This window comes from Panthera tigris, chromosome E1 (assembly GCF_018350195.1).
Source record: "Panthera tigris isolate Pti1 chromosome E1, P.tigris_Pti1_mat1.1, whole genome shotgun sequence".
Classification (NCBI taxonomy): domain Eukaryota; kingdom Metazoa; phylum Chordata; class Mammalia; order Carnivora; family Felidae; genus Panthera; species Panthera tigris.
In genome coordinates this window covers 36,927,508-36,937,563 of record NC_056673.1, presented here as the reverse complement: position 1 = coordinate 36,937,563, position 10,056 = coordinate 36,927,508, and positions in this window count along the sequence as shown.

Sequence of the window (10,056 nt, the reverse complement as noted above, 5' to 3'; positions counted from 1 at the left end):
GATTCTAGTTTGCCACAGTGTTGAAGAAGTTTCTCAGTCCCCTGAGGAAGTAAAAATAAATAAATAAGTAAATAAATAAATAAATAGGACCCCAAGGAGTAGGAGAGGAGAAAAACAAGTAGGCTATAATTATCCTAGCAACCCTCCCCTGGAATGAGAGCGGGAGGGCGGTAGAGAAGGGCAGCCTGATCCGTCTTGTGGACAGGCAGGGACATGATGGAGACCCCAGGTCAGCCAGGTAGTCACATGGCTGCGGCTCAGGCAGACCCCAGCCAGATAAAACTCATCTGCTTTCTTCTCCCGTCCTTCCTCGGCTGACTAATCATTCTTCCTGTGATTAAAACAGAAAAGAATTGGGGTGGGGGGGTGGTGGTGGGGGGGAGACTACAGCAGAGAAGGGGAGCCTACTTCTTATCTCTATTTTCTACCTTCCTTTGGTTTTAAGATTTGTAGTCCTTCCCCAGAAGTTAGTTTCACTTGGGGTTTAGAACCCATACGCCTTCACTCAGCTTTCTCCCACCTTAAGCAGGAGTGCTGGGATCCCAACTAAATTCCTCAAGTGCAGGAATTGTGCTCTGAAAGAAATGCCAAATATGGGCCGGGGTCAGCATGGCTAGGGAGACTGTTACATCACCTAGAATCTTCATCGTTAGTAATCTGTCAAGGGGAGTCCTATTCTGCAGGTAGATACGGAAAGTTCTAGGCTGAGGCAACCAAGGGGCAGAGAAGAGAAGCAGAGAGCACTCCAAAGGAGGTTCCTTGTTCAGACTTCCCAAGCCTATGAAAGCACTGGGTTTGTGAGCAGTTTCTGTAAACATGATCTAATAAAGACCACAGAGTAATGAGGCTAGTGGGTTTTTTGTTTGTTTGTTCTAAACAGACACATGATTGCCTAGAATTTCAGAGTTCAAGGGACCAGAGAGGTCTATTCAATCCAGGGTCCTTCCCGCTGCAAGAATTCTTATTACAGTAGCCTTGAAAATGTCTTTCTTTGAATACTTCCTGTGACAGGGAACTCACTATCTCACTATGTATCCCCTTTCTATATTCAGACTGGTTTAATGTTTAGAAAATTATTTCTCATATTGTCTCCCCATAATTCCCATCCTTCTGTCCTTATTTTCACCTTGTGAAGTGATGGAGAATGTGTAAACTTTCTCCCCAGTTCCAGAAGCTAATCGAATGTCTAGAAGGCAGCTAATAGGAACCCCGGAGAGTTTATCCATCCCTAGTTCCTTCAGCCATTCCTCAAATGCTCTCATTTCAAAATCTCACTATTCTCTTTCCTTATGCCTCTTTTCATTAGCAATGTCTTTCTTTATACATACTGCCCCAGGCCTAAAATGAATGCTCTAGATTAAGTCCAATGGGCAGAGGACAGAGAAAGACTATCACCTCTCTTGTTCTAGAGACTGTACTTTTATTAATGCAGCTCTGAATCTATAATTTTTTTTTATGGCAACCACAGATCATAGTAGCCTCTATCAGCCTATGGAGGTTACAGTCAACCAAACTTATTTGTTTAGGTACATGCCACCTTTAGGCCATGTCCTCCTCATCCCTACTGAATTATTAATGCTTTTAGTGACAAATAGGAAACATATCAGTTAACCCTTTTAAATTTCATCTCATGCAACTTAATTGAACACAGATGGAGCATTATCACGTCTCACTGTGGTCGATTTGGGCCAATGTTCCCATCCTACCAAGGTCTTAGATCCTGAGCCCTTCACCCAAATATTAACCAGCTCTGTATCATCCCCAGGTCTGATGACCTTGGCTTCCTTCCATGTCTTCATCCAACCCTCCATAAAGTGTCAAAGAGTACTGTGCCTTGGGGCGCCTGGGTGGCTCAGTCAGTTAAGCATCTGACTCTTGATTTCCACCTAGGTCATGATCTCATGTGAGACTGACCCCACGTTGTGCTCTGCGCTGACAGTGTGGAGACTGCTTGGGATTCTCTCTCTCTTCCTCTCTCTCTGCCTCTCCCCTGCTCACACACTCTCTCAAAATAAATAAATAAATAAACATTAAAAAAAAAAGAATCCTGTGCCTCCTGAGAGGACTATTTTGAAAGAATCAATGTCTAAATGAGTCTCTCTCCTTCAAATGGAGGCCATAGTTGGGGTGTTTTTTTTTTTTAAATAACTTTCAACTGTGATAAATTTCAAACTCAGAAGAATATCAAAAATAGTACAAAGAACTCCCATATGCCCTTTACCCAGACTCATTCACTGTTTACATTTACCTGTTTGCTTTATCCTTCTCTATCCACATGTGTACTTATGTATTTTTTTCCCTGACCTTTTTGAAATTTGGAGACATAATGTCCCTTTAGTATTCAGTTCCTAAAAGGCATTCTCTCGCACAAATAACCTCAGCATGATGATCAAAACCCAGAAATTGAACACGGCTGCAAGACCACTATGTAACTCACAGTCCATATTCAAATTCCATCAACTTTCCCAGTAATCTCCTTTATAACTATTCCCATCCCCACCTTCCTCCACCTCCAGTCCGGGCTCTGATCCAGAATCATACATGGCATTCAGTAGTCAAGCTCTTTAGTAGGAGGCGATGGCTTTATTTCAACACTTTGCTAAAAGCAGTTTGGAAACTTTTTTGAAAAACACCAGCCTACGAAAAACAGTGAAACCATCCCACCTCCCAAGGATGAAGATCGAATACCACCGAGGACAGCAAAACAAATGTGTCGCAGACTCTGCAGGCACTTCCCGTGAAGCCTTCGCCAATGTTTTGCGCCATGGAAACATTTGGAACAAGTGCAGCCACCTGATGAGGTAACTTTGGAGGGAATATCCTCAAAGACAGGCAGGACGCCTAGGGCATTTGCTTCTAAATTTGCCTCAATCCATGATAGTCAAACTGCACACCATCTTAGAGTTTCAGTTCCTGGAGAACAGAGACAGGATGATGGGCACACCCTTCTTGGTTCATTTGTTGAAGCGTCCGGCTGCTGGGGCTAAGCCCGGGCTTAGTCCCCCAAAAGGGCTATTTATACTTGCCAGAAGATGAACCTTTCCCCTCTAAGGTCAGTCACGAGGGAGGAAGGGAGGCAAACGAAGATGTACGGGGCTATCAATTCCCAACAACTCAAAACATGTGTCAGGCTGATGGAGGGTGGATAATGTCGACTTTCCACCAGGCTGTGCGGTGGTCGGCTCAACGCAGGCTCCAACGAGAACTCAAGTCAGTGATGACCAGTGTTTCTGTAGATCGTCTCCCTCGTGCTAGGTTCAAAGCCTGAGATTAGAGCCCAGTATATAATTGCTTCCCTTTCTCCCTCTCTTCCTCACACCAGTGAGGCACCAAACCTTTTCACGCATCTCACACTTATTCTTTCCTCTCCGTTCTGGTCCAGGTCCTACTTTGCTGGCCCCCCGGGCTCCAGTCTCTCTTCTATCAATTCACTCGATGTATGTACTACCACTAGATTAAGTTTCCCTTTAAAAATCTCTATCTATCTGTCTGTCTATCTATCTATCATTAATTTCTCCATGTCTATATTCAATACTCCTTAAGGTTCCACGTCCGTCTCTCACCCCGTCTCTCATGGGGATCAGGTCCCCATGGCTCCTTTGGGGGAGGGGTGCCTGCCTCCAAGTCCTGCAACCCTTCCCTCTGGCCTGAGTGTTGAAAGCATTTGGCATCCATTGAGCACATAACCATTAGACACAATGCCATACACTTTACTTGGACTAAGTCAGTCGTTTCTTCCACAACCCAGTGATCTAGGGATATTATAATCCCCGTTTTACCAATAAGGAAACCGAGGCTCAGAAAGGCTAAGGAATTTGCCCGTGATCATCCACCTAGGGAGTGGAAAAGCCAGGATTCGACCCAAATGGTCTGAATCCAGAGCCCCTGCTCTGAACCACCCTGCTATGGCTGTGGAGAGGACATTCCACCCACCCCAAGGCTTTAAATAATAATAATTGTGATGCTGATGATAGTAAATAATATTTTTCTAAGGAAAATAGGGTTCTGATCTGCTCAAGCAGCTTTTCCAATGTTTAATAACTTCATTCTCGCGAAGCACTTGGGAAGGAAATATAAATTCAATCCCTTTTTGTATGAGAAGATAAAATGAGCCGCAAAATAACATTAGAATTTCGCCTGGTCTTTAAAGGGCTACTTTCTTCTTTTCACTTTGTGTTTTGGCATGGGATAGTAATGAGGAAGCCTCTAACCTCAGAACAGTCTAAGTCTACAGACCGTCTCCTGTGTTTCTGAATCCCAGGCCTGGCCAGAAATCTGTAATTTTCGGCCTCCACCACGGCCAACGCCACTCCCCATTTCCTAGTGAGCTGGGGCTTAGGGGAATTGGGTGAGGATGGCAGAAAAAGGGTCGGGTTGTGTTTTCTTCTAATCGAGGTCAAGTTTGGGGTTCCAGTGGGGCCCAAAGTCCCCCCCATGCCTCCAGAAAAGAAGACACAGAAAACAGGAAACGTTGTATGTGTTCAGTCTGTGTTCACAGAAGACATCTCAGCAAGGCAGACCCTATCACAGCCAGCTGATGTCACCAAGACAGGAGGGGAAGAGGGAAGAAAGAAACAATGGAAGAAGAGACAAAGGGAGGGAAAATGGAGCAAAAAGTGAAGAGTAGAAATACGGTGGGGGAGGGGGCGGAGAGCAAAGGGAAAAGCAGAGGACAGAAAGAGGGACAATTCGAAGCCATCATCTTTTGCCCACTTCCTTTCCCCCATCCCTACCCCCAAGGGTGAAAGCCTCTCGCCCCTCCCTGTAATCCAGAGGGGGACACAGATCCTCAACCTCCGACTTCCGGGGCTGTCTCCCCGGGCCCAGAGGTTGCAAACGGGGGAGGCTTGCAAACAGTTTGCACGATTTCTCTCCGGTTTCCCCAGGAGTTGCCCTGTTCCTGGGGCCATTCCTTTCCCTGCAGCCCTCGGGGAGCTCCATCCCCGCAGACCCCAGCCAGGCTCCAGCCTCCCCCCTCTCCCCCGTTCCCCCAGCTCTCTGGAGGGGCTCGCGTCTCCCCGATGCGCTCCGGTCTCTGTCTGAGCCATCCATCAAGGGTGGCAGGCTGAGGGAAACATGAAAAAGAGCCTATTTGGCTATTAACATCCCCTCCCGCTTTGTTGTCTCTCTCCTCCCCACTCCCCTTCCAGCCCCCCACCCCACCCCTCCCCTTCCCCTTTTGCGGGAGACAAAACCAGACTGACAGGCTGAAGACTCAAACATTAATCAAACTGCGCTCCGGAACAACCTTTCCCTCGCATTAATAAATACATTTGCGGCCCCTCATTGGACAGTTGGCCTAATTTGTTTCTTTTTTGCGGGGAGGGGGGAGCAGCCGCGCCCGCGCCCCCCGGCTCCCAGCAGCCCCGTGCAAAGCAGATGTTCCGCCGCGGACGCGGAGCTGCGCCGAGCCGCGCGCCCCGGAGGCCGCGGTTGTCATGACGACGGCCGGGCCGCCTGCTGTCGCCGAGCACGCTGTCTCGCCCGCTCAGTGATTACCTCCATCTCCGCAGCGTTCGCCATACGGCCCGGCTTCTAATCAGATCCCCTCCCCTCCCCCGCCTCCCGGCGGCCCAGCGGAGCCCACCCTCCTCCACCCAGGGCAATGGCCCTCCAGCTCCCACAGCCTGGGGACCGGTGAGAAGGGCGGCGGGCGCATCCCTGATGGCCCCGAGGAAAGCGGAGTGGGAGAGACACCCTGCACTCGCTGCTTGGGGATGACTGGCCCCAGTTGGGAAGAGGTTCTGTGCACCTGAAGCCACCTTTGGTGGCCCTGGACAGCCCCTATTCCTCCCACCCCCAGCGGCCCAGCCCCAGTACTGTCCCCTGGAGGCTCTTCCCCCCCCCCCCACTTCTTGGTTATGTTGAGGCAGGTTACCTGAGGTCCCCAAGAGAGGTAAGCCAGGCAACCCTAGTTCCCCTTCCACCTGGGCAGGACTCTTCCACTGCGATTCTGAAAATGCTAGAAATGGTTTCTTCTGCACAGACTGCGGGGTAAGGTGGGCTCCTGGAGCTGTCAGAGCATTTGTCCAAGCCAGGCCCCTTGTGCTAAAACCCAGTGTTTTCTCAGACTAAGGGAGGAGTGGAGAGACACAGGTCTGGTACTCAAATGATGCAGCCTGGCCTGACTTTGGCCTATGGTTGCTTTGACCCCCTAGCCATCCCACACACCAAATGCTTCTCATGCCCCCAGGCTGAGGGGTTTTGTTTATAGGTGATCTCACATGCACTCCCAGCAGGCAGCCTTGCAAGCGATGTACTGGGTTCTTTCTCCAGGCTTGCTAGTGGGCAAGGGGCAGTTGTAAGGCCTCAGGGCCTTGGGGAACCTGGAAGTCTTTCTCCCACCCAAGTACTAACCAGGCCAGACCCTGCTTGGCTTCTGAGACCAGACTCTGGAGGTCTTTCTATGGAAAAGGGAGAATCCTTTCCTTTAGACTCTGAAGCTTCATTACAAGACCCAAACATCCCTTTCCAAACATCTCTGGCTTCAGGAGAAACAGGGTAATAACAGAGGCCACAGACAAAAGAGGACAGAGGGGCGAGGGGTGAGGCCAGCCTGGAAGCAGAGCAAAACATGTGGGAGAGTGTTGCGAGGCTGTTGGTGCCGATTCCACGTTCCAGGCTAATGCATGAGCCAGGAAGTCCAAGGTGGTTGGAGCAAAAAGCAATCTGGTTTAGAGGGAGGGACCCTCTCGGAGTGATGAGAAGGAGAAAAGTTCTCCTCCGCACCAGGAACAGCTTACATAAACACTCCCACAGCATCCAATATCAGCCTCCTCCCATGTTTGCCTGCAGAGTCCCGGAGTAGTATCAGCCAATGAGAAGAAATGCTACTCTGGGCTCTTTCTCCCGAGTCTACTAAGAATCCTCATGTTAGAGCTGCAAGGGCCTTCCGAGATCTAAACCAATCCTTCATGTTACGGATGACAAAACAGAGACTCAGAGAGGGACCATAACTGGCCCAAGATCCCCTACCTAGCAGATAGTGGGACCTCGCTTTGCTCTCTGCTGTGGTGGCTGCTGGTGCCCCTCCCTGTCCTCTCCCAGAGGCAACTGACTGGGAAACTGGTTTCCAAGAGGCACAGGCAGAATCCCAAAAATTTCAGGCCTTTTTAGCCGGGTCGTCACTCTGTCTGCAGAAGACCTGTCACCTGAAGGCAACGCCACTGGAGTGACAGCTCCCATTGGCCCTGGCCAGCCTAAGGCCTCTCTCGGGGGGGGGGGGGGTGGGGGGGGGTGGGGGGGGTGGGGAAGGAGCTTTGGTGGGGCCTCCCTCAGTCGATTGTCTGCAGCTCTGTCTTTGTCTGTCTGTCACTCAGAAGTGAACCGCTGGGGGGAGAGGTCAGACTGGTTGGTGGAAAGGGAGAAAGAGGCCTGTCCCTGTCCGTGAGGGGTAGGGAAGAAGGCAGGAGGATGGTACAGATTCTTCAGTCTCTTCACCACCCCCACCCCCACCCCCCAACTCCTCAGCTCCCCTAGGGAATTCCAAGCTTTGCTCATTTCAGGACCAGGATAGCAACTGCCCGCAAAGACCCTTTTCTTCCTGCCCTGTGAAATCTCGGGTCACCATTGGAGATCTACTCGCTTACCCTGCCGTGTCTGGAAGAAGGGGCTGCCAAGGAGTCTGACTCAAACCTCCTAGAAAGGGGGTTCATTGTGCCCCCCCCCATTCCACATCACCACCTCTTTGACTCCACTCCGGTGCTTGTCGGTCTCCCTGCCCTGCCTGCCTCCTCAGAGTCCCCAGGCTCCCCCATCCCCCCACTGCAATCCCACACAAATCCATCCCCTGAGAGCCCCTGTTTTCAGGCTGCCCCAGCTTCTCCTGTACACTGCGCATCTCCCCAGATTGTGCGGTTTCCAGTCTCCCCTTGCTCCCCCTGCACACGAATCCACCTCCCCAGCCTCAACAGTTTTCAGGCTTCTCAGTCTCTGCCCCCCCTGTACACGAACTGTTTCCCCAGATCCTGCTGTTTCCAGGTTCCCCCATGTTTCCCCGGTATACAAATTGGCCTCCCTGGGTTCGGCAGTTTCCAGAACCCCCTTGCTCTCTCACTAGGCAGTTCCATCTCCCCAGATTCAGCTGTTTTCAGGCTCCCCTCATTTGCCCTGTACACGGATACCTCTCCCAGGTTCTGCTGTTTCCAGGCTCCCCTATTTCCCTTGTACACGGATCAGCCTCTAGCTTATGTTGATCCCAGCTGCCTAAGGGATTCAGCAGGTTTAAGGAAAGTGGAAGGAAGAGGTGAGTCAGGAAGAGGAGAAGGAGTAAGACTGCCATCAGGGAAGCTCCTTATTTCTCTTGCGAGCTAGAGCCCTAAGCAGCTTGCATACAGCAGTCTCTGGGCCTCTGGCTCTACAAATAGATCCCTTGAGCCGGTCTGCCCTGAGACACCCCAATTCCCTCCTTCCTGCTGCTGCCCAGCCTCTGAGCTTTAAGTTGAGCATCACCTGGGGGGCCCCCCATCTTGGAGGGGGTGCTCATGATGCACGCAGGATGCAGGCAGGAACCCTCCTAAGTCCTGGGCTATCTCTCAGCCCAGCCTCCTGGTCTCTCCCCTGCTCCCCCCGCCCCCATGCCTTCCCAGCTCCTTTTTGTCTCTTTCCTACCTGCTGCACCTCAGCTCCTCTGGGTGCATTCAGGTAGAACTTCAAGAAGACCCCAAATACACCCCCTCAGAACAAAAGAGGTACAGACCTAGAGACCCCTGCTTTTTTTTTCTTTTAGTTGTTTTCCAGGATGGAGCGGTATTAATTTCACGTCCTGGAAATTCATTCTGTGCCCGGACTACCATCCTGGCACGCTTCTCCAGGCTTTGTAAACACTTGTTCTGTCCTTGGTGCACCAAAAGCAGCCTTCCTGCCTTCTAATCCTTGTTGGGGTTTGGGCTAGAAGGGGCGGTGCGAGGCGCAGTGTTCCACAAGGTTTTCCAGGATTCTTACCTTCTCTGATTTGTTTCGGTATTGCCCCCAGAGTTTCTCACGGACCCTAGGGGAGTGTGTTTTGTTCTCCCTCTCCCTCCTGCACTCACATCCCCACCTACCCACCCATCTGCCTAATCCCCGCCATTCTGACTCTCCACCTGGCTGGTTCCAGCAAATATTCTGGGTTCACAGGGAACACATAGGAATGGCAGGCCCACGGAGTCCAGGAGATTGTCCTAACAGAAGAGAGATCTTTCTTCCAACTGAAGCTCACACCGTGGTTCAAGACCTCACTGCTTGTGATCCCAAGACCACAGTAGCTTTAGTTTTCCCCAGCTGTCAGTGGGGTGACTCACCCCACAGCCCAGGGAGTGCAAATAAAATTACATATGCAGAGGAAACAGAATTCTTTTACCTAACATGGCAAATAGGAGTTATTCACATAAGTCTTGTAAGAAGAAATCTATGTAAAAAGCTTTATATATATTCATGTATATGCTGAATATATATTCTCCTTCCTCTGTTTGAAAATAAATGCAGTGGGAGGGCACTCATTTATTAATTTCATTATTTAAAAATTTCTGTTGGAGTTGCCGTACCTGGAAACCATACAAACTACCTGTACACACTTGTCAATTAACATGTAGTCTTCAAATGGATGATTTTTTTTCATTTTTTAAGGTTTATTTATTTTATTTTTATTTTTTTTAATTTTTAAAAATGTTTTTATTTATTTTTGAGACAAATCATTTTTTTTAAGCTTTATTTACTTTTGAGAGAGAGAGAGAGACAGAGACAGAGAGTGAGCGAGGGAGGAGGAACAGAGAGAGAGGGAGACACAGATTCTGAAGCAGGCTTCAGGCTCCGAGCTGTCAGCACAGAGCCCGCCGCGGGGCTCGAACCCACGAACCACGAGATCATGACTGGAGCGGCAGTAGGATGCTTAACCAACTGAGCCACCCAGGCGCCCCTCAAATGGATGAATTTTAATGTGTGTAAATCATACCTCAATCTGATTGAAAACGTGCAAGGAAAGATGTGAATTGGGATTTTGAGTCAAGAGCCCTATTTTTGTTTTTTTTTTTTTTAATTGCCCAAGAAGGCAGTCCTTGTTGTGGTAAGTCTATTTGT